The sequence below is a fragment of the Ursus americanus genome, chromosome 6 (assembly GCF_024610735.1).
Source record: "Ursus americanus isolate L20-20 chromosome 6, mUrsAme1.1.p, whole genome shotgun sequence".
Taxonomy (NCBI): domain Eukaryota; kingdom Metazoa; phylum Chordata; class Mammalia; order Carnivora; family Ursidae; genus Ursus; species Ursus americanus.
The window spans coordinates 13141744-13166786 of NC_142132.1; the positions used below are offsets into that span (position 1 = coordinate 13141744).

General features: G+C 46.1%; 1 long non-coding RNA gene across 1 annotated transcript; it reads left to right on the top strand.

Annotated features, from left to right (window-relative positions):
* The first annotated feature begins 1128 nt into the window (after positions 1–1128).
* On the top strand, positions 1129–5121 carry LOC123795997 (uncharacterized). The gene is made up of 3 exons (XR_006780642.2): positions 1129–1588; positions 1698–2061; positions 3116–5121. It is a non-coding gene; the product is annotated as an uncharacterized LOC123795997 (long non-coding RNA).
* Positions 5122–25043: the final 19922 nt, after the last annotated feature.

Here is a 25043-nt window from a genome sequence, read left to right on the forward strand (position 1 = left end):
TCTCAACCCCAACTGTGCACGGACACCATTTAAAGGAAAAAAGTATTCATACATTCTGGAGAATTCGTCTTGGACCCTAACGGGAGACAGAACAAATTGAAAGGCTTATTCTGTAGCAAAGCGTATTCTCATTGCAACAAAGGAAGTCTGTTTAGATGTCTGGTTGGAGAATTATTTTTACTTTTGAAAGAAAACATGATTGTTCAAGTCTGTATGGGACTTACAACTTCCCAAGATTGTCTTTAGACCGCGCTTGGAGAGTCACCGAATTAGGGAGAGCTGCCATGTGGAGGTCATCTGGAAAAGGCCAGGGCAGCCTGGAGGGATGGCCCAAGCCACTCTCAGCCATCCATCACGTCCCCTCTCAGCCTCAGGGAATGAACACCTGGCTTGGGCCCCCGTGCCCACCCCCAGCCTCTGGGTGGCAACTCGGAGCTAATTCCCACAGTGCGAAATCCAGCCCCATCCCTTGGCAAGCCAGCACCTGTCTTCTTGCATCTGGGCAGGTTCGCGTTTTCACGTTTGTTTCCTTTCTCCTCCGGATAAAAATCTCCGTGGTGGTAGGTTAACTCGCAAACAGGAATTCTGGAAACATCATGCATCCTCAGGTTAGAGCGTGAAGGCACCACATTCATGAACACCAGGGTCCATTTAAAATGATGGCCATCTAGGGCACCTGGGTGGCACAGCGGTTAAGCGTCTGCCTTCGGCTCAGGACGTGATCCCGGCGTTACGGGATTGAGACCCACATCAGGCTCCTCCGCTGGGAGCCTGCTTCTTCCTCTCCCACTGCCCCTGCCTGTGTTCCCTCTCTCGCTGGCTGGCTCTATCTCTGTCGAATAAATAAATAAAATCTTTTTTAAAAAATGATGGCAATCTGCTTACATTTTTACACATCTTCTAAAATGCACCCCATCTGCCCAACTGTGTCCTTTGTGTGAGGCCGCCACAGCCACGCGGGCAAAGCACGGCGTGGAAGGAGTCAGAAGCAAGCGGCACCCAACTCTGCTGCTGAGACTGGGACCTCATGCTGAGTCTGCAAACCACAGTGTTCTGCTCAGTAAACCGTGGAGCACCTCAACCACCCCCAGAGGGTGAGGGCCAGTGAAATAACCGCCTACCAAAGGACCCAGCGCAGAATAGAGGCTAAGTGCTCCCCTCACGCCCCTAGATATCAGAAGGGAGTCCTCTCTCTTTCTGGCCATCCTGGGGCAAAGTGATCTGTTTGGATAATGCATCGTCCAAAAGGAGCTGAATGTCAACTTCTCAGAGGTGGGGGCAAACTGCTCTGATGTGCACCCACTGAATGATAGGCAGTACGCTCCCCATTTGTCTCTCGTCAGTGTTGACCATCAGCCTGCTGTCCCCATGGCCACGGGGATCTCTGGAGAGCCACAACGACACCAGCCATGGGCCGCGTCTGGGCTGTCAACTTCCTCATCTCCGGATTCGATGGGCTCCTTCCATTCACCTTGCCATCGACTCTGCCAGAGGCATGGTGAGGGGGGAGGGCTGGGCTAGGCAAACCTCCCCGTTCCTCTCCCAGGCTTTACTCACAGGCAGCGCTGCATTCGGTGCCTTGGAAAAGGTAGGTGCGTGGATTTAGCCGTGCGAGCCGCACGGGCAGAATGGGGGGCAGGCATGCAGAAATCAGAAACACGCTATCCCCGCTGATGCATGTGCCTCCTGTTTCACAGCCGGGGAAAGAGAGGGACCGGGCAAGGTTCGGAGAGCCGCACACTGCACACAGAGGTACCGAACTTCTCAGAGGAGCCACTTCCCCAGGAACCCTCATGCCTGCTCATGTCACTGAACACCACTGCAGACCCAGATGACTCTCCAGTCCCCCCCACCATGCTCCAGCCACAGCTGGATTTACCTGTGACACTTTGATCATTCTCGACACTTCCACGAATCAGCCGTGAGACCTGCACCGATGACTTACTCTCTCTGACTTCAAGTTTTCCCATCAGGGAAAATGAACGCAAGGATGCCTACTTCTCACAGATGGGGGAATTGGATGAGCTAACACGGGAAAGTACGCAGCAGAGCCAGTGCATAGTTGAGTGTTGGATTAATTTTTTTAAAATAATAATGGCTAGGTAATGTTCACATTCAACACCTTTTTTGGAAGAAAGTGCTAGAGTCTCACCAGGTATAGTGAGTACCTCTGTCTATGTCACCACACCCCATGAGGAAAAAAAAAAATAGTCTTCAACACTCAGGCCGAGACATCCTGATGCTTGACAGAAGTTCCATGCCACCCAGGGCCACCTGCCGTGGCTCCGTGGTTGTGTGCTCAGCCTGCACAACTGTCTATGGCTGCACTGGGCCAGCTCTTACCTGATACGCGTCCAGAGTCCAAGGGAAGTTCTTCCCTCAATTTTAGTCCTGAAAGCCATCCAACTCCAATAGTTAAAGTAAATCTTTCTAGACTTGAAGAAGGAGCACCCGCTCGCACACCTGTCCCTTCTGAGCCCTCTCTTCCTGGTGACTGTCTGTACTTTTCTGAGTTTCCACCTCTGAGCAGAAGCTCAGTGGGTTCAGGCTTGGATGCCAGGAGGGCCCTGCCTTTTGTGGTTTGGGAAAGGCCCATCATGTCCCTAAGCCAGACCTCCTGGCAGGATCTCCCCCATTCTCCCTGGCGGCACATCTGCCCCGATTAGGTTTCGCTTAACCCAAAATGCCCCCTCAGCAGCGCCCCCTGCTAATGTCAGGCCGGTCTCCTTGCTTCCATTCCTGCCCTTCTCCACTCCGCTTTCCACACGTGGCCTTCTACAGCAAGAATCTACTCACGTTACCCACCCCTTCTTAAAACCAACCGATGGTTTCCACAACCCTCGGATGAAATTCCATACTCCTTCCCAGGTTTTAGAAGGTTCTTCCAAGCTTGCCTTTGCTTTTCTGCCCATCGCCCCACTAATTCCTCCCCCAGCTTCAGTTCTCAGCTTAGGCGTCACCTCCTCTGGGAAGTCTTCCCTGATGCACCTCCTCAAAACTCCCACAGCTGCCTATTCCTTCTCGTCCAAGCACGTATCAAAGCTCATGTGTGGAAATTGCCTGTGCACCTGTCTCTCCGAGAGGCCAAACTAACCTACTCCTCTCTGTTTCCCAGGGCCGGGCATGCTGCTGAAATCTGCACAGAATTCATGAGTTCCTAGATTTGGGATGACTACTTCTGGAGACTCTACCCGAGGCTCTCTCGGCAGTGGGACAAGCAGCTCAGAGCTCCCCCAAGGCCTCTGGCCCAGCAGAGGTCTGTGGTTTTACTGCTAAGGGAAATCGGGCCGGCAGATCAAAGCCAACGACTCCTACAGTCCAGACCGCGAGCAGGCAGCACTATAGAAATATCAGTTGAATTGGTAATTCAAAATTAAGTGGGTTTAATGATTGACACAGATTTGTAAAACCTGGCCCACCACCTTGCCTCTTGCACACACGGCCTTTCCTATCCTGGGTTGTCTGGGAGCCCCGAGCTTCCCAAACAGGAGTTCATTTAGCGCTAGCCCTGCCCCACCCCCACCCCACCCGGCTTTAAAGGGCCCCTGTTCTCAAAAACGCTACACCATCCTGTGAGGTGTCTTAGAAAAGGCTTAGCACCTGAGATCCCCTTTCAGAAATAAAAGCTCACAAATTTGAGCCGAGGGAGAAAAGCCTGGTACAACTTTGCACCTGTAACCCATGAGTCACTTGATTAGGAAAATACTCAAAATGAAGTTCATGATTCTCGGCGTGGGGTACAGGAACGTGGGGGGGCATGTGGAGAGTGAAAAATACCTTCAGCTGCAACAGCTTTCAAATCCCAGCCATGATCTAAATATTCTGGGCTGGCCACATTTTGGAAAAGGTCTTTTTTCCTTCTGGTGCTTTATTGGGCTAATCCGAGGGCAGCGTGTATATGTGAACAACCCCAGGAGGATTTCAAGGCCACCCCACCACGGGGCAGGCAGGGCTTTGTTCAGGAGCTGGGGAGGAGAATGGGGGCCTCGGAGGGGGCAGGGTGGGCGTCCACCTGTCAGATGAGGGACACCCAGCCAGGAGCAGCTCTCAGCAGAGCCTCTGGTGGACATGGAGTTGTAAATGCTCCGACAATACATGGAGAATTGGTAAGAGAAAAAAGTCCTTTGTGAAGACCCCTAACCCTGCTGGGGGCCTGCGGGGCCACGGGGCGGAGTTCAAGTCCAGATAAGGCACACGCTGCCTGGTCCGGTCTTTCCACACCTCCCAGCCTGCTCATCAGCATGATTCCGAGAAGGCTGACCCGGGCTAAGGATGTCCTAGGCACCCGAGAGAAAAGGTAGGGGCAGCTCTGGGGTCCAACCCTAGCGCCTCTATTTCTTCTCTAAAGGAGGGACGATCACCCCTTTCCTTCCAATGAGATCATTTACAGCAGCTGGCCAAGCGCCGGGCACCGCACCCGCCCCAACTCTCCTGAGACAAGCACATTAGTTCTCAATGACTGTGACCCACATGGTCACCCGGGGTCACTCTAGGAATGATTTTTCCTGCTGCTTGTTTGTTTTAGGCCTTTCTGGAAAAGAGGCGGAAGAGCTGGGAAGAGAAGAGGAAGGTGCTTTTTCACATGGGGTCTCAGACCAAGGGGATAGGAGGACAGGCGGGGACAGCTCCCTCCCAGAGCTCTGCCTGCCCGCCCGCTTCCTGCCTGGGCTGGCATGGAGGGGACATGGGAGGGCCAGGGGGCCAAGGAAGGCCAGAGGACCGAAGGCCACCTCCATCCTCCCCCTCACATCCTTTTGCCCAACTTCCCTTCAAGTTTGTTATGAGCAAGAGATCCTGGGCTGCATATTAATAAAACAATGGAATTTTTATTTCTTCTTCTCATAAATTACATAATTCAAACCTTAAAACACCTTTAATGAACAGTGACTGGGCATGTGACACTTAATAAAACTGGGCTCAGGTCAGTTTCTGCTTGACAGGCTACCAGCCGAGAATGTGCCTCCCGAGTAAATGATTAAGAGGCGGGGATCTTTCCTGGGCTCTACTATTAAACACTTCAAAGGTTTCCAAAGTCAGATAAAATGAAAAGCAAATGTGTTTCACTGCCTCTCAAATGCCTCAAATGTTTTAGCAGGTGCAAGCAATGAAACCTTCCATGGTGAGAGCATTTTAGGGTCTGCAAAGTGCACCCGACTGAATTCTGGGAATTCTGGACTGGCTTCATAAAAATTCATGATTCCCAATGAGGAGAGATGTTCGGTCTTCAGAGCCCATCTACATATGTGGCACAGAAGGAAAATAATCTCAGGGTCTTCCAGGTCATGGGTCAGCTTAACCCTTTCTGTTCCAAGAGAGACCCCTGCCTGGATCCCCAGCTGGAGTGGTCTGTCTCGTGCCAACCAAATGGGGGAGCAAATCTCTGGATTGGCCTTGACTTTCCAAAGGCACATTAATGGTCCGGTTAAACCCAGGTCCTCTTTTTCTGGGCCTGAGTACATTTTTATGTGACCTAGGAAGCATCACAGACTTTGCGAGCCAGCAGACTTCGTACGGATAGACGGTGGGATTCTGTGCAAATTATCTCACATCTGTGTAGCCTCGTTTCCTCATCAGTAAGACGGGGACAATCATAGCACCCACCTCACGGGGTTTGCGTGAGGATTAAATGGGTTAACATCATAGAAGTGCTCAGATCACATAGCAGAATTCAATACATGTTCACGATTCTTACTGTCCCATTAGGAGAAATGAATACGAAAAGTTAGCGTTCTACAGCTCGGCGACTTGAGCTTTTCATTTAAAATTTGCTGTAACTTAGCTTTATAAGTCATAGTAATCTCTCACATAGACTTATAATATTTTGTAGTTTACAAAGGACGTTCTGAGACGTTACCTCATTCCAACTTTTCAACAGTAAAGCCGTGAAGGCTCTTCCACGAACCCAGGATGGGTTTCCAACCCTGCCATGGCTTTCTGCCATAGAGTTGGACCCATCGCTCGGACCTCTGAGTCTGTGAAATGGGTACAGAGAGGTTCCCTGCGAATCCCAGTGAGTGCCACACTCCAGGACCAGAGCCACCACCATCTGCTGAGTGATCAGAGCTCTTGGCTCTTTTCTTATCCTACATTTTCCTTATTTACGAAGGAACGCAAATGCACTGAACCTATTATCTCCGTAATCTTGCAAGCAGTTGCTCATGAGACCTCAACTTTTATTCTTCCCCTTTCGTAATGAGGAGGGCCACGAAATGGCATTCCAAGAGTCAATGAGGGAGAACCCCTTAGTTCTTTCCTCGGGGAATAGCTGAGCGGCGATTGTTATCAGAGAACATTCTCCTGATTTCCTGGCAATACAAAATTACTCACCTCCCCCTCAACGATGCCCGAAATTCAACGCACATCTCCCAACGACTTTGTAGGCTCTGGATACGTGAAATTGGGTCACATCTCATAGCCCCTGCCCCACACAGCGGGTGCTTCAGAGACCCTCACTAACCAGCCCCCCAGCCCCTGCCTGCTGTGCCCAGCCCCCCACCAGTCAGCACACAGTAGAGATTCCCTTCAACAAGTTCACGGTCAGTGTTTGGCTCAGACATCTCTCCTCCCCTTTCCCAACAGAAAGCCCACTGGAGCCAGCTTGGCCTCTCCTCACTGTTCTCAGCAACACAACACCCATTAACTATGCTTCCATACCTGTCTCACCAACCTACTTCGGGACAGAATTTTAAGATGTACGTAAAGACGTAATTACCGGGATGTCCTTCATAGTATTATTTTTAATAGTGGCAAATACGAAACATCTTGGCTGTTCAGCATTAATAAAGTTTGGAGCAGCCGTATTCTAAAGAACTAGGCAGGCATTTTAAATGAGGTTCATAGAGACATAAAGAGAAATTCGTGTGTCATGCTAAGTTACAAATAAGCACGTTGTAATGCCATATGTCTAGAACGATGCCTTGTTTGCTGGAAGTACAAATTTTATATATAAATACTAAAAGATAAGTATACCTATTTCTAGAGCCTATGAGGGTATACGTAAGTTGGTTAATAATGTTTACAACTCAGTAATATATTTCAAATTTGATTTTTTTTTCAATTTTTATTCTCAGTACTGACTTAAGATTTAATATTTTGTTCACTTTTCCTTTTTTGGGTCCATCTGTATTTCCCAGTTTCTCCCTGTGAGACATGATTTCTTTTGTTATATATTTTTAAACATTATTTTTAATGTAAGAAATACTTAGAGTTTCATACCTGAGAGTATCTTTGGAATTCATCCAGTCTAATGGCCTCAGTTTCCAGGTAGGTAAACTGAGGCCGAGAGAAGTGAGTTACTTCCATGAAGGTCCTCAAGCTATTTGGTAGCAGAGCCATGACCAGAGACCAGGTCTCCTAAATTATTCTAGTTCTTTCCATGAGGTCCTGTGATGTCTCTGAGATTTTGATAAATATGGAGGGACCATTTCCTTAAAGCCGACTGCTCGGAACCACCTTCCCACTCAGCGAAACTAAGCATTCCTCAATTGGCTTAGAAGCAAACGTGCCTCACTCTGTATCTGTCTCCACCCTTTACCCCCAGGTTATGGAACCAATGCCAGGGTTACAAATCAATGGCACATAACCGTGTAGGTGCCAGGACCTGGGGTAAAGCGTTACACCAGATTTCAACACATTATTCTTGTCCGAGCCTCCATGGTATACAGGGGACGAGTGTGGGACCCTGCCCTGCCCTCAGCCTGCTCCACCCCCATCCCCCATCCTGGTCCAGCTACATGGTTAATGAACAACGTGGCTAAATGAATGGGTGGAGATTGTATCAGCCTGTTTCAAACAAAGATTTTTTTTTCCCCTCAGTCACCCTAAGCATTTATGGTTTTCCTTCTCATCCATCATGACTCATTGATTTGTTGATGCTAAAATGGAAGGGGTTTGTTCCGTCCAATTGCAGTAATTTTCCCATCAAGGAAAGAAAGAACCGATGTTCCAAGCAGTAACTTTTAAGTGAGGCCGAATATCCCAGCGAGACCACAGCAGCAGGTGGGGGGCAACGGGGAGGACGGCTGGGTTGTAGCTGAACTTCAGCCAAGGCCTCCGAGAGCAAGTTCGAGCCGGTGCGAACAGCGTCCACCCCTCCCAGGGCGTGGTGCTAGCATCTTCACCTTCTGGTGGGGATCCCCAGCACCTGACCTGCCGGGCTTCCTTTGCGGTGGAGGAGAACACAACGTGTGCGGAGAGGCCGGGTGAATTCTCAAGGTCACGGGCTAATAAGAGGCCCCTGCCCCCTACTCCAGTATTTATTTTTCCTGCATGAGCCTCAGAGAGCATTTGAATAGTTGTGGGACTCCTTGCTCTGACTGTCTACAGGAGGCGGAAGGAACACTCTGACCCATTTAGGAATGAGGGCAGAAAAATTAAATCACTGAAAATGTCCCAACATCAGAAGCTCTGAGCTTGGGGCTTGGACCACATGCATCTCTTGTCTTCCTTCCCTCATATTTTCCCTTTTAAGCCTTAAATGATCCCCGAGTCTCAGAATTTCCACTCCTGGCAATCTATCCCATGGAAATAGAAGTACAATTACCTAAAGAAATCGATCTACATATAAATGCCGAAGGATGTTTCGCACAACGTTGTTCCTTGTGGCCAAAAATAAAAATTAAAAATCAAATGAATTCTCATCGGAAGAATGGCCAAAACAAATAAGGGTTCGTGCCCGCTGTGGGGGAATGAAGGCTTCATTCTCAGATTTGAGGGGTGGATTTCCATGAGACAGGGGTGAGGGAGAAAAGCAGGAGGCTGGGGGCGTATATGTATATACTTTGTACATCGTTACGTCTGTATGTCTGTGCATGATTCTCTGAGCCTTGAGAAAGGTGGAGAAGGACACAAAACAGGTCGTTGGCAGGAGTTGGCGGTGGGGGATGGAGGGGAGAAGTAAAACGGAAAGTCTGCACTGAAAATCAGCGTATGTGATAAGACCCTACATATGCAAGTCACGTGTGTGGGGGTGCGTACAACCTTCCAGAAACACGAAGACGGAGGTAGAGTCAGATGAGCTCACTTGTAAAGCCATCAAACATTGAAAGCAAGATAGGCTGAGAAAACCTTACAAAGTACGATTCCATTTCCATGAAAACAACAAATAAAACTAGGTGCGTTCACATGTGTTTGGGGATGGGTGTGGGGGAAGAACAGTGTGGAAGGCCTCGCCCGTGACCTACTGGCTGAGGGTGCTGTGGGAACAGGTGTCTAAGACAGCTTTTCTTTACACAGCTTTGCTTCGTCTCACTTACTGCTTTAAAAAAACAATTTTTGGGGCGCCTGGGTGGCTCAGTCGTTAAGCGTCTGCCTTTGGCTCAGGGCGTGATCCCGGAGTTCTGGGATCGAGCCCCACATCGGGCTCTTCCGCTGGGAGCCTGCTTCTTCCTCTCCCACTCCCCCTGCCTGTGTTCCCTCTCTCGCTGGCTGTCTCTCTCTCTGTTAAATAAATAAATAAAATCTTTTAAATAAATAAATAAATAACCAATTTTTTTTTTTTTTGTATTCTGAAAAGTATCCAATTGACATTGTTCTTAATGCTCCAATGTGCCTATTCTCTGGTGGCCTTACCTGAAACATGAAGTGATTCTGTAACCCTGACAGTGGTGTTCTGAGCCGACGATGGCTGTCCTTGAATGTGGGGAAGGCTTGGGACAGGCACTGCCTGGGGATTTGGGGCTGCGAGGCTGGGACCTGCCTCAGGGCACCTGGGTGAAGGGCCGCGGTGTCTCCTGTCAGATGGACGGGGAGGCCTGGACACAGAGCAGGTGAAAATACGTTCCTCACACAGATCCAGGGAAGGCAATATGCCTCCAGGCTCCTTTGACGGCTAGACAGAGCTGTGTGGCCCATCCCCGACCCTGGTCCCCTGTAATCACACTGTCACCTGCGACAACCTCAAGACTGTGGAAGGCTCACTCGGAGGCATCGCTTTCTGAGGAGGCAGACTTGGGGTCCTGAGGAAGTGACCTGGCTCATGTCGTGGGCACTGGGTCTCTACCAGCCAGCCTGCCTTATTATCCCCGTGACACACATTCATGCAGGTGAGAAAGCAGGAAAGTAAGGGCCGATGGGAATTTTAGTTCCTGCAAAGTTTTCCTGCGGAGGAAAAAGCATGAGCTAGAATTTCTCCAGACCCGACCCTACCAGGGATGGGAAAGGAGGAAGGGGGAAGTCGGGCATCAGATGTCCGGAAACGTCGTCCCAGGAGGAAGGTGTGAGGCCCTCCCAGGACTACTGTGGCGATCAGCCAGGGTCCTAAACTCAAGGTCAAGACTTGGAGCTCTGCTCAGGCCCGGGAGTAACGTGGTAGCCCCTCCACCCAGACTGACCCCCTCCCTGCAAAGTTTTCTCCGTGGCCCATACCACCCTCCGACACGCTCTGTTCTACTTATTTAGGGTCAGGTTTTTGTTACTAAATTGTAAGGTCTCTATGGTCGTGGCTTCTTGTCTGTTTAGTTCGCTGCTATATTCTCGTGACCTAGAACAGTGCACACGGGGCTGCCCAACAGTTATTTAGTGTGTAAACAAATACACCGGGAATAAGGGAAGACAGAAGTGCAGTGAAAAACCGAAAATGTAAGTATTGAACAATGGAGGCAAGGAAGTACATAGAGTGGGGTGTATCCATTTGAAGGGATGTTACACAGACATCAGAGATGCTTTGGCTCGTGGAATGTGCTCCAAGCCACTCACAGAAATTATCTCCGAGGACGGGTGTATGGGAGGTGTGGCAGCTTTACTTTCTCCTATCAGGTCATCCTGAATTATTGTTTTGCTTTGTATTTCACTTCTTTTTTTTTTTTTTTAAAGATTTTATTTATTTATTCGACAGAGATAGAGACAGCCAGCGAGAGAGGGAACACAAGCAGGGGGAGTGGGAGAGGAAGAAGCAGGCTCACAGCGGAGGAGCCTGATGTGGGGCTCGATCCCAGATCGCCGGGATCATGCCCTGAGCTGAAGGCAGACGCTTAACCGCTGTGCCACCCAGGCGCCCCTGTATTTCACTTCTTAAAGGAACAAGAAAAAAACACTACGTAATATAGAAAAGTTTGAAAGTTTTTGTAGTGACATGACAAAATAAATGTGAAGCAGAGTTAAATTTTTTTAAAAACTCAAGGTACAAAGCTTTACATAGAACAATTCTATGTATTTATGTGCCCAGAGAAGAGAGGAGGAAACTCTAACAAAGACTATCTCAATTTTTTCCTTCTCTTTTACATTTTTCTTTTCTTCCAAATTATGTGCAATAGCATATAGTCCATTAAAAAAACTTTATTTAAAAATACAAATTAAAAATTAATCAATAAAAATAAAAATGTAATGCAGTTATCTATACTCGACTATGAGAAATGTGATTGTGTAGAAATAGAACACGGGGAACAAGAAACGTTTAATTTTTTTTTAATTGTCAGATAGTCTCCAGGCTTCGGGAAAGTCTGCACCTGTTCAGAAGACACATGTCTGGTCGGTTCTTCGGGGTTCTCAGGACCGGATGGATTCTATACCCTCGCTCTTAGGATTAGGGCTGACTTCAAGCCAGGCTTCCTCAGATCTAACTTAATTCCCTCCTGCTTCAAAAAGCAAAGCAAAACAGAACCAAACAGCCATGAATCTCCACGGTAAGGAGAAGTCCGGTGATGTTCTTACGAAAGCCGTCCGTAGCCTGGAAAGTGGGCAGTCAGGACGCCCCTCCTGGCTCTCTGCATCCTGGCCCCGCCAGCCCTTTCCCCCTCAAAATGCAAAATACTTCTAGCTCCTTGAATCCTGCTTTTCAACACTTCCACGTGATTTCTGCCTCCCTCTGGCCCCTTTCCAGGATCTCTGCATCATTCCCCAAACAGGTGCCCAAAACAGTTCAGGAACGGACTCAGCCGCAGTTAGAATGGCTGAGCAGTTTACTTCATGGGCCTGGCAAAGCCCCTTCCATTGATTTGTCCCCCTGTCACTGGGTTAAAAGAGAACACAGAACATTGTCAACAGGACTGCTGGCGGCTTCTCCGTGGAACCAGGCATTTGGAGACTGCCTTGGTGTCCCTCATTAGCGAGGCCTCACGACTCAGATTCCTGGGTCTCTTTGCCTTTTGGGGTTCAGGATGGATGCGTTCACATTGTCCCTTTCCCTTTGTGCCGCTTGCCACAGTCATCAGTCCCTAACTGCCCCAGGAGAAGAGCTGCCACTAAGCTGCCCGGCAGTTTTAAGCAGCCTCTCCACCAGGGACAGACACCCTGAGCAACTCTACCACCTGGACGGGAGGATGGACGCTGACACCGACAAGGCAAACAGAAAGCATTTCTGTGAATGGGCAGGAGGACCCCATTCAAATGCAGAGCAGCTGATTTCAGAATGGTCACACACACCACACAGCCTATTTGCTGCATTCAAAAGCAGATTTAAAACACATTTACGGAGTTAACAGACTGTGCAAGTTTTTTTAATAAAATAAATTTGTAAAAGTTTCAAGATGTGAACAAATGATCAATAAGACTGTTTCATAATTGATTTAAAAAATTCATTAGGTACACAGTGTGGCTTTCTTATTAACTTTTACTTTAGCTTCCAGTTGAGTCTTTGTTGCATTTAAGTGGGTCCAGGAAGAGGAATTCCCCCTGGCTGCCTGGGTTTGAGCCTCACCCTGGACGCCCGCCCTCTCCTTCAAGGCTTTGGGCCAGGACATTAACCCTAGGATCAGGTTTAGCTGCCCTTCATGCCAGTGAGGAGGTGGGGGTGAAGAGGGGGCTTCAGAAGATTCACAGAGTCCTCTAGTGCTGCCCAAGCCTGTCTCATCTTCCCCGAAGTGTCCCTTAGGGGCAGTGGGCAAATGCCAGGGTGAGGCACCCACACTCCCAAAGTCCACCTCTCTCCTAGACGGGTACAGGGCTATCCTCAGCCTCCAGCCCACCTCCAAATATTCCCATGTTCACACCCTTCCATTTACCCATCACCCATCCATCCATTTATCCATCCATCCATGCATCCATGCATGCATCCATCCATCCATACATCCTTTCATGCATTTATTCATCCAGTATTCACTCAATGCCCACTAAATGCCAGGCACTTTGCTGGATACTGGAAATTGCACTCCCTATTTCTCTCTTTTCACTTGATTGTTTCCCAAAAAGAGGACAGAAGCGGGAGCACAGGGGTCTCAGTAGAAAGTGGGCAGCCAGTGGTTACCAGTGACTTCTAGGACTTCCTATCCTTTGGAAGGAAATTCTCGGAGGCAAGTCTGTAGGCTTCTTTGAGGTCTTGATGGTGAAGTCTCCGTAGCCCATTACTCTCTCCTCCCTTTCCCATGTTGCTTTATTTTTCTTCACAGCACTTGCTATCCTTGACGTGTTCTACATTTACCTGATTTCTCTTTTATCATCTCTCTTCCCCTACCAAAATGTAAGTGTCAGACATGTAAATATTTTGTTTTGTTCACTGTGATTTCCCTGGTGGCCAGATCAGTGTCTGGCACATGGCTGGAACTCAAAAATATTTGGTTTGGGTGGATAGGTGGGAGGATGGATGGATGGATGGATGGATGGATGGATGGATGGATGGGAGGATGGATGGATGGATGGATGGATGGATGGATGGATGGATGGAAGGATGGATGGATGGATGGATGGATGGATGGATGGATGGATGGATGGGAGGATGGATGGATGGATGGATGGATGGATGGATGGATGGATGGGAGGATGGATGGATGGATGGATGGATGGATGGATGGATGGATGGGAGGATGGATAGATGGGAGGATGGATAGATGGGAGGATGGATGGACAGATGGATGGATGAATGGATGGATGAATGGATGGATGGATAGATGGTTGGATGGATGGATGAATGAATGGATGGATGGTTGGATGGATGATGGGAGGACGGATGGGTAGATGGATGGATAATGGATAGGTGGATGGATGGATGGATGAATGGATGGATGATGTATGGATGGATGAATGGACGATGAATGAAGCAACAGATGGATGGAAAACATATATTGTTCCTGCCCTTGTGAAGTTTTGAGTTTTGTGAAGAAGACGATTTAAGAGTCAAGAACAAAAGCAACATAAAATTGCAATTGTGTCAAATGCCAGAAAGAATAATAATCCAGCTTTAGTGAAGACTAACAAAAGGCTTTGGCCTGATCTGGATGGTCGGGGCCCTCGCTCTGAGTAAATGCTTCCCCCTTTCTAAGAATATTTGCCCAGATATGATGGACCCCAGTGGGGTTGCAAAATGAGATTGAAAACATAATTTTAGCCAAATGGTGCTAGCTGGGGAGAGGGTTTTTTCGAGACTTAAACAGAACTTTTGAGGACTTAGAAGTCAATTGATTGGTGCCCTTTCAGTGCCACCTAGGAGACAGAGCACTCAATGGTGTCAGCTTCCTTTGTCCAAATCCTTGTTTTGCTACTTTCCACCGTGTGACCTTGGGGTACTTCACCCCCAGCCTCAGTTTTGCCATAAGTGGAATGTAAATGGTTATGAAAGTGTTTTCTAACACAAGCCAGTAGGAACTTTATAAATATTTACTGCTTTTTTTATGATTCGTAGTCAACAATTCTCACTGAGGAAGAGGAAAATGGACAGTTCCACCGGTGCTAATTGCCCATTCACTCAAAAAAAGTACCTATTGTTTGCTCTCCATGTGCTACACACAGCGAGGCCACAAAGATGAATCTGGTATGAGTTCTGCCTCCAGATATACAATAAGAGAGTATGGGAGATTTGTGGGCAGTCATGGGCAGACGAAATAGCTCTACTTGGGGCCAGAAAAAGTTCGGAGGTGAGTTCATAGGAGGGCAACGGTACATTAGCAGAGAGAATCCCAGAGGGCTTCTTGGAGAAGGTTTGGCAGAACCCACTAATCTTAGTCCCTAAAGCAGCACCTTTACTAGATTTTCATGGTCGGCCCTTGGAGCTGCACTCTGCATTTGTGACCTCGTCCCCCAGGCTCGTCTCAAAACACAAACTGAGAGGAGAGGTGGTAATGCAGTAGGCAGGGACTGTAGCAGCTGCCTGGGGTGTCCTGTGTCATGCTCCCCAGGCTGTGTCTGAGTCCATCTCTGATTTCACCAGAAGCGGTGGGCAGTTCTGTGCATGCTGGCATTCTTAGTGTTTTCCCCTTTTCTGCTTTAGAATCTTCTTCAAAGTCAGGGGGTACTATAAAGCCGTGGAAAACAGGAAGCACCACTGGGCCAGCCTTTAAGCGATGGAGGACGGAAAATGTGGCTAAGTTCTCCAGAGTCCTGTCCTGTGGCCGCCAAGTTCTCGAGGGGCAGCCAGCAGGCTCTGAGGTTCAGGGAGTTGCTCCCTCATTGCCCTGTGGCAGCGACCTCGATAACAGCCTTCATGCTGATTTTTCTCCCCCCCGTTTCACTTTCCCTATACTCTTGTTTGTGCCTCTTAGGAAGCACTCAAGAACTGTCTCTTTTAATCATCGTGATTATACTATTGGAATTTGCATCAGGGTATTGTAATTTGTGCAATGTTGCTGTAACCAAAATACACCGAAATCTCAGTGGCTGAGCACAGCAAATGCATGTTTCTAGATCATATTTCCTGTCTATCTGGATTAGTAGGGGGTCTGTTCTGCATTCCCCTCCCTTGGGGACCCAGAGCAATAGAGCCTTCACTTGGGAACATACCAGCCTGTGGCAGGTAGAAGGAAAAGTGGTAAGTCAAGCACTCCATCTGAACAGCTCTGCCAGGAAGTGACCCACGTCACTTGTCTCCACATCGCCCCTGGCCAAAGCAAGTCACTTGTTCATGCCCCACTTGAACAGGGATGGAAAGACAACCTAAACTTGTGCTTATAAGGAGGCAAAGAGCACTGTAGGTGATCAGCCCTAAGTACTACCGCGTTACTCTCCCTGCAAACAGCCCAGCTCTGTGGCTAGTGCTGGGCTGGCAGCCCTGGAGGTCGGGAGTTGGGCGGCATGGTGGAGTAGGAGATGGTGCAGACAGGAGAGGACCCAGGCTCTGTCCTCAGGGCAACCAGAGCCTGCTCCCTCTTTCTTTCTTTCTTTTTTGTTTTAAGATTTATTTATTTATTTATTTGAGAGAGACAGAGAGATTGAGTGAGCATGAGCATGGGGGGAGGGGGAGAGAGAGAGGGAGAGAATCTCCAGCAGACTGAGTACGGAGCCAGTCGCGGGGCTCAATTCCAGGACCCTGAGATCATGACCTGAGCTGAAACCAAGAGTGGGATGCTTAACTGACTGAGCCACCCAAGCACTCCACCTGTACCCTCTTTCTTGCCTTCTGGCCTCGTGCCTCCTGCTGCATCTGCCTGGACCCCTCTTCTCACCCACTGAAGCCCTGACTCTAGTTCATTCTGCAGGTCTCAGACCAAACCTCACACTCTCAGAGCTCCCCCCATCCCTGCCCCCCCACAACTGCCCACACAGGGCTCCCGCTTTTATTCTCTCAATTCCCTCCATTCTCTTCCATCATAGGACTTATCACATTCGTCATTAAACATTCATTTTTGTGCAGGATTTTTTTGGCAGCCCCCGATCCCGCCCCAGACTATAAGCTCCTTAAAAGCTGAGATCACATCTATGTTTTCGTAGTTGTATCCTCGACACCTAGCACAGGACCGCATATGTAGTAAGCACATATTTATCAAAAGAATTAACATACTACAAAGGCAAGAAATACATGGAATGACCAGAAAGGAAGTTAAGGGAATATAATAATCCCCTTATATTTGTATCACGCTTTTCATTCATGCTGCCTTTAGCCAAGCACAGAGGTAGTTGTGAAACTCTATGGAACCCACGGACCCCTGGGGGGCTCAGTCAGTTAAGCGGCAGACTCTTGATTTCGGCTCAGGTCATAATCTTGGGGTCCTGGATGGAGGCCCGCCTCAGGATCTGCGTTCAGTGCCAAGTCTGCTTCAAATTCTCTCTCTCTCTCTCCCTCCCACTCACTCTCTCTCTCTCAAATGAATAAATAAAATCTTAAAACAAAAAAACCTGTCCCGGTTGGTGAAATATGGCCACTGCTAAGTGAGTCCAAAGGTCAACCAGAATGACTAAGGAATATTGCCCATGAATGGAGTTCACGATCTTGGTTAATTTTTTTCAGCAGACTTCCATTTCTCCCTCTGGGAAAAAATGTAGAGTTGGAAAAGGGCAAGGGGTTTCTGGAAGGCAAGGAGGTCCTGAGAGTCTGCAGGGGTTTGCTCCACAGCCCTGCCTTCTGGTTTTATCCTTCACAGCCAAATTCGGTCAGTTTTGCCTCTGACAAGCCTGACAAGTCCAGCTCACCCTGCCGGTGGCTTTAAGGACGTGACGAAGAGCACCGAGGAAGGGCGTCCCTGCCCTGGAGGGATCCCCGGCTCGGGTGGAGAGGAAAGGCGATGTCAGCCCCAGGCGCTGCTCAGAACCTGCGGAGGGATGGAGGGATCTCGAGAGTCCAAGGGGGCCGCTCCTCTGACTCTGGAGCCAAGGCTGAACCTAAGCCTTACCGTTCGTCCAGAACAAATTTCTGGCTAACAACAGAAATTCAACTCAAACTGGCTTAAGGAGGGAATCCAAGGGAAATTTTATCTTCTGTCATTGAAAAGTCCCAGAGGAAGGCTGGCTCCAGCTTCTCCAGAGCCTGTCTCTCCTCCACTGTTTGGTCTGCAACAGAAAGGCCTTCTGCATGGGGGGGGGGGGGGGGGGGGGAATCCCGCCACTCCTGTGTTCAAGCCCATGGCAAGGGGGGCAGGCCTTGCAGAACCCTCTAGACACATGCCCCAGAATTTTGCTCGGACTCCTTCTGGTTGGGCCTCCCTGAGGCCAGAGCGATGGGACGCTCTGATTGGCCAGTTCTGGTCACATGGTCCCCGGAGCTTGCGTGTTGGCACCAACTCCCACCCCACGGAGTGAACTAAGAGCCCAGGAGCGAGGCTCCCGCACCGAGCCTTGGAGGCTGTTGCTGCAAGAATGGGAACGGGCTGCTCAGCAGGACAAAGCAAATGTTCACCACAGAGAACTGTTATTATTATTCGTCTCTTAAAAATGAGAAAATTGAAGTCCAGAGTGTTTAAGCCCCTTCCCGCAAATCACACAGAGATTTGGAAGAAACAGTCGGCATCCTTTAACCATTAGGCTCCAAAGAGTAAGTACCCTTGACATTGGATCACCTCCTGCTGTGTCCTGAAAAATCACCATTTCTGCCTGCATTTGGGGAGACAGGTTCTAAGAAGGATGTTTGTAATTCGGGAGGCTTTAGTCTGAACAACCACACCATCCGCCCAATGGGCTAAAGAAAGCCCCCATCCTTCTCCGTGAATAGAGCTCAGAGTCATCCTCCCTCTACACCGCCCCCCCCCTTTTTTTTTTTTTTGCTTTTTACTTTTAGTAGGTTGGAATTGAAACATCATTGTAGCAACTATTAGTTTCAAGGCAAAATTGTAATTGCTCCTGGATCCACTCACTGGTTTCAAGAGCGCTTTAACCTTTAACTTTCTCAGTACAAAGGGAGGCTTGCTGCGCGGTGAATCTAACAAGACCATCATTTATCCCTGGCAGAGTTCATTAGTCAATCGTAACGGTTTAATTATTAGCATTTTAATGCATGAGCATTGAACTAGACAGAACAACAAGCTTTGGCGTACAGAACAAGACTTCTTAAACGGAGCCGAATTAACCCACACAATTGTTTGTATTGTGTGTCATTAACACGAGATGATTAAAATTCAAGAAACAAATAGTTCCATATATTTAGCCAACAAACCAGCATTTGGCTTCACAGTATATTGAGAGCATGCTTTCTTTTTCAGCTTGAATTTGGGATTTTAAAATCTGTGGTGCATTTCTCCTGCTCCACATTATAAGCTAACATGATATAAAGAAGATTCACTTCGGTCCACTGAACGTGACGGATGGCTTTAATAACAAAAATCAAGACCCAAGGAGGAAGCCTAGGCATAGTCTTGAGTGGCCCAAGCTGGGAGTCCTACTCTTAGGTGTCCATGGGCCAAATTCCAGATGCACAGAATCACCTAGAGGGTTCTCAAAACTGCACCTCCAAAGAGTGTGATGTTTTAATGATACAGAGTGGTTTCTTGAGTTTGTCTGTTTGTTTGTTTTTAACTCCCCAGGTCGTTGTAACATGCTGTGTCCGTGAGACGAGGTAGATCACTGAACCACATTTGTCAAATAAGAATAATTCTCGCCAATGTTCAGAACAGCTCTATCCACAATAGCCAGAAAGTAAAAACAATGCAAATGTCCATCAACAGGGGGATGGATAAACAAAATCTGATGTATGCATACGATGGGATATCATTCAACCTGAAAGAAGGAATGAAATTCTATACATTCTGCCACATAGATGAAAAATTTGAAGGCATGATACTCCGTGAAAGAAGCCAGACACAGAAGGAGAAGTATGACTCTACTTCCATGAGGTCCCTAGAATGGTCAAATTCATAGAGACAGAATACAGGTCAGAGGTTACTAGGGTCGGCAGTGGGGAGGAGAATGAGGACTTAGTGTCTGAGGGACTTAGAGCTTTCGTTTGGGATGATGAGAAGCTTCTGGAGATGGGTAGTGGTGATGGTTGCACAATGTTGTAAATGTGCTTAATGCCACTGAATTTTATACTTAAAATGTTAAAAATGGTAAATTTTACGTATGTTTTACTACAATAAAAACTGGGAAGAAAAGGAATAAAGCATGCTATATTCACATTGTAGAATCAATGTGTGTCATCAAATGAGATTGTGGATAGAAGCCTTTTGTAAGCTTAAAATGGTGTACACATTCAAAGGGGTAGTAAGAGTCTTTAATTATTTGTTTTAACCATATTGTTTTAATAAGAGGCTACAATATAAACAGCTGAGAAGGTTAATTAATAATGTCAAACCTAAACGAGTATAATTAATGTCACTCAGCAAAGGCCTTCACTAGACTCAAAACATATTTTCTCCTGGGGGTAATCGTGGCCTGATTTTTCTAAACAGTTTCTCCTGTGACTGGGAAGCAGGATCTCGTAGAGAAAATGGGAAGTGATGGAAAGTCTTGAATTTTTCATTTGAGGCTAGGTATTCATAGCTCGGTCTCACATGGTGTCAGGGGCACCCGCATCCTGGCCTCTTGGAAGAGGAGGTCTGTGAGCCCTGGAATGGCCTCTCCTAAGACACTGAAATGGACAAAGTGCAGCAAACAAGAATCGTAAGAGGCAGCACTGATTGAGTCTTTCCTCAATGCCAGGCTTCTGATGGAAATAATGGTTGGAGGTGGTCAGAAGGATGAATGGACAGAGAAGCAGTGGGAGACCTCCTTCCACGGCCAGGCAAAAACACACTCAAAATCCCAAAGAATTTTCTAGTACTTCTTTACTTCTGATTCAAGCAATACATTCTGACCCAGAGAGTCTGGATTGGTGGGGATTTGGACCTGACTTCTAAACTATGAAGATGTCACTTGCCCCTCAGCAAACAGAGGGAATCCCCCTTGTTCCTCCCTCTCCTGCCAGATTGTCCTTAGAAAATGACTTTGGTTCTGGGATAACACCCAGACTGATAGGCAGCAGAGGTTCTAACAAACCCACCATCTGGCCTGGCTGTTCATTTTGGCTGAGAAGTCTCCTAAAGCACAAGGAACCAAGTCCCATCTAGGTTTAATTTTATCTTGGTAATGTCCCCATCTCCCATGTATGATTGGGCAATAGAAAGAACAATAGAACAGAAACAGAAGAACAGAAAGATCTTCAAGGCACACTAGTTGCAAAATGAACCCAATAGGCAGAATCAGGATTTAGGCATCACATATAGTGATTTTTTTCCCCCATTTCCCATTTCCTGACTTTCTCAGCAGTGTTTGTTTGGGAAATGACAGTGGGAGGGGACACTCTTTCCACTAATCCTAACAACACTGATGGGCTATTCTTAGAACTGACTGAACTGTGGGCCACAGAGTATTCTCCAGGATGCCCTTGGCCCATTAGTTATTGAAGTTCAGGTTCATGAAGTTGGATCATGAATTTCCTGCCTTTGACTAGAGTTAACACTTTTCATGACCAGCATTTGCAAAGATCAAAACCCACATTGCCAGTCTCTCCAAATTCCATCAGCTCTCAATGGGCTGCATTAAGGGGAAGAAGCTGGTGCAGATGTTCCCTCTGTTGCCAACTCTGGAATGTGTCCTCCTCCTCCTAGAGCACGTGTGAGTCCTGCATTCCATGAAAGATTTTCAGTGTGAAAACATTCCTTCTTTGCAGGAAGTGCCCAGGTCCCAAGTGTGCTGGCTTCCTACAGTTTGCTGGGACCACATCGTGGGAACAGGGACGGTTTCTAGAGCGTTCACTGTTCTGTCTTCAGGGTCTAGGGGAATGACTAGCAGTATGTATGTACTTAGTAAAAATGTATTTAATAACAGAACGCATCTTTTTTTTTAAAGATTTTATTTATTTATTCGACAGAGATAGAGACAGCCAGTGAGAGAGGGAACACAAGCAGGGGGAGTGGGAGAGGAAGAAGCAGGCTCATAGCGGAGGAGCCTGATGTGGGGCTCGATCCCAGAACGCCGGGATCACGCCCTGAGCCGAGGGCAGACACTTAACCGCTGTGCCACCCAGGCGCCCCTGATAACAGAACGCATCTTAACTCTCTGAGCATCTCCGTAAGGATGTGCAGCCGGAGTGAAGAAGCTGGAAAAGGAAAGATTCTGATGTACAAAATGAGAGCTGCTCTGGGGATTTGGAGAAAATACTCTCCTAAGAAACTGGTACTGCAGGAAGCAGAAGAAATTTCAGGAATGATCTAGTTGTATTCTCAACACTATATCGAGAGCAGCTGATAATTTAAAAAGAATATCAGAGATCAGGAAATTCTATAAAATGATGAGAAGCACAATTGCTGAATTGAAAGCAACAAATAGCAGCTTGAATACTTTTTAAATTTTTAAGTCAATGAAATACACAATAAGGTCAAGAAATTTTCCCAGAATAAAGAGATGAGCATTTTAAAAGGAAAGAATTTTTTTAAAAATGATTCAATAGATTCAATTATCATTTATCAGGAATGTCAATAGAGATAGTCAAAAAAATGGAAGATACAATAATCTAACAATAGAAGAAAATTTTATAAAACTTAAACAAAAGAATAATGTCTTTAGATCCACAGTGCTCCCTGAAAGTCAGACAATAGTAATTAAAATAGCCACGATATAGAAATAATTCCAGAAATCATGTTTTAGTCTCAGGTAAGGGAAAGTCTATAATCCTACCTAAGAAAGGAAAACCTGTCTGGCCTCAGCAATACCAAGCAAAAAGATTATATAGCATTAGCCATTAAGGTTTTTATTTTCTTCTTAGAAAAAAGTAAGAAATAATATACAAAATTTAAAGTACACAAATTATGAGTACACAAAATTTAAAGTACACAAATTATACGGTTCAATGCATTTTCAAAAGGAAAACACCCATATAGTCAGCACCTAGTCAAGAACCAGAGCGTGCCCATCAGCCCAGAACTCTTGCTGTGCCCTAACAACCACTTCATATTCCAAAGAGTAACCACTATCCTGACTTTATTTTTTTTTAAAAGATTTTATTTATTTATTTGACAGAGATAGAGACAGCCAGCGAGAGAGGGAACACAAGCAGGGGGAGTGGGAGAGGAAGAAGCAGGCTCATAGCGAAGGAGCCTGATGTGGGGCTCGATCCCATCACGCCGGGATCACGCCCTGAGCCGAAGGCAGACGCTTAACCGCTGTGCCACCCAGGCGCCCCACTATCCTGACTTTAAACACCATAAGTTAGTTTAGCCTATTTTAGAACTTTATATAGATGGAATCATTCCATGTGCAATCTTCCATGTCTGGCTTATTTTGTTGAATATTATGTTTTTGCATATAGTTGTCGTTCTTTCACCCTCATTGTCATATAAGATTCCATTGTATGGACAGACTGCAATTTATCCATTCTACTGCTGGTGGACATTTCACTAATGAACATGAATTGTCTTTTGATGTGCATTTCTGCCGGGTATATCCCTACAAGTGGAATTGCTGCATCAGAGGTAGGTTACATTCAATGGATATGGCCAAACCATTTTTTTCTGAAGCGACTGTACCAATTTATCTTCCTCTCAGCAGTATGTGAGGGTTCCAGGTGCTCCACATTAAATTTAGTCATTCTGCCAAGTTTGTGGTGGTATCACATTGTGGTTTTAATTTGCATTTCCCTGATGACTAATGAAGTTTAAAACCTTTTTATATGTGTATTGGTCCTTGAATAACCTCTTTTTGAAGTGTCTGTTCCAGTCTTTTGCCCATAATACTCCTTGTCTTAATTACTATTGTTTTATAGTAAGTCTTCATATCTGGTAGAGTATAAAAGCTTCTGTTTTGTTATTTCTTCTTCAAGATTGCCTTGGCTTTTCTTGGCTCTTAAATTTCCACGTAATTTTAGAATCAGCTCATTGACTCCACAGAAAATAAAGGCTTCCTAGAATTTGGGATGGCATTTAATCTATAGATGAATTTTGGGAGAATCAATATCTTTACAACATAGGATATCCTTTCCTTTCCTAGGTCTTCTTAAATTTCTTTCAATAACATGTTGTAGTTTTTCCTGCATACCCTTTGTTAGATTCATTTCTAGGTACATGATGTTTTCTGAATGTGGCATTACCACAGGATAGACAAATAGATCAGTGGGGGTTGTGTTCTATTCCGGAGCGTTAAAAATGTTTCATATCTTAATCTGAGTGCTTACGCAGACATGTACAATTGTCAAAACCAATCTAACTATACTCTTAATTAATCTCCTTCATCCATTTTCCCTGTTTGTTTTACCACAACAAAGCAGTTTGAAAAAATAGGGGCGCCTGGGTGGCTAAGTCGTTAAGCGTCTGCCTTCGGCTCAGGGCGTGATCCTGGAGTTCTGGGATCGAGCCCCACATCAGGCTCCTCCACTGGGAGCTTGCTTCTTCCTCTCCCATTCCCCCTGCTGTGTTCCCTCTCTTGCTGGCTGTTTCTCTCTCTAATAAATAAATAAAATCTTAAAAAAAAAGAAAAGAAAAAATATATATAAAAGATATGGCAGATAATTCAAAATAGAAAAATATTAATAATAAAAAAATGTAAATTACAATAAGTATGATGATTTTTTTTGACAAATTAGCACAAAATTTTCCTCTCTTTGATGATAGTACCAGTACAATAACCATAAAGGTACAAGCAGGCTGATAGTTTTGTATACTCCGAGAGGAAGTATAAATTGGTATAAACTTACTGGAGAGCAACTTGGAAAAATATTTTAAAATGTGCATGTAAGTCCACTAGAAATTGCACTTTCAGAAATATATTTTAGGGGCGCCTGGGTGGTGCAGTCGTTGAGCGTCTGCCTTTGGCTCAGGGCGTGATCCCAGCGTTCTGGGATCAAGTCCCACATCAGGCTCCTCCGCTAGGAGCCTGCTTCTTCCTCTCCCACTCTCCCTGCTTGTGTTCCCTCTCTCGCTGGCTGTCTCTCTCTGTCAAATAAATAAATAAAATCTTTAAAAAAAAAAAAAAAAGAAATATATTTTAAAGAATATATCATATTCTTACTTAAAAAATATATCATAGCATAAATTTAGTTATTAGGATGTTTACTACAAAATTGTCTATAATAATTAAATAGTGAAATCTACCTAATAATAGGGAATTAATGAAATAAACTATGATATAGAACAATGAAATAATATCAACCAGTAAAATCTATGACATAGAAGAGAAGTTAATGATACAGGAAAATATTCTCAATGCGATATTTGGCAAAAGAAAGGAGTCTACAATAGTGATCATTCAAGAAGTTCCCAATTTGAGTTTTTAAATTTAAATTTATACTCTCTCATTTCAAGAAAAAAATTGTGTGTGAGCTGATGATGTTAATTAAACTTATTGTGGTGATCAGTTCACAATATATGTCGCATCATACTGTATACCTTAAATTCATACAGTGTTATAAATCAATTATATCTAAACAAAACTGGAAAAAACATAATATGTCATATATATTTATATATATCTTATCTTATGTATCTTGTATATGACATATATAT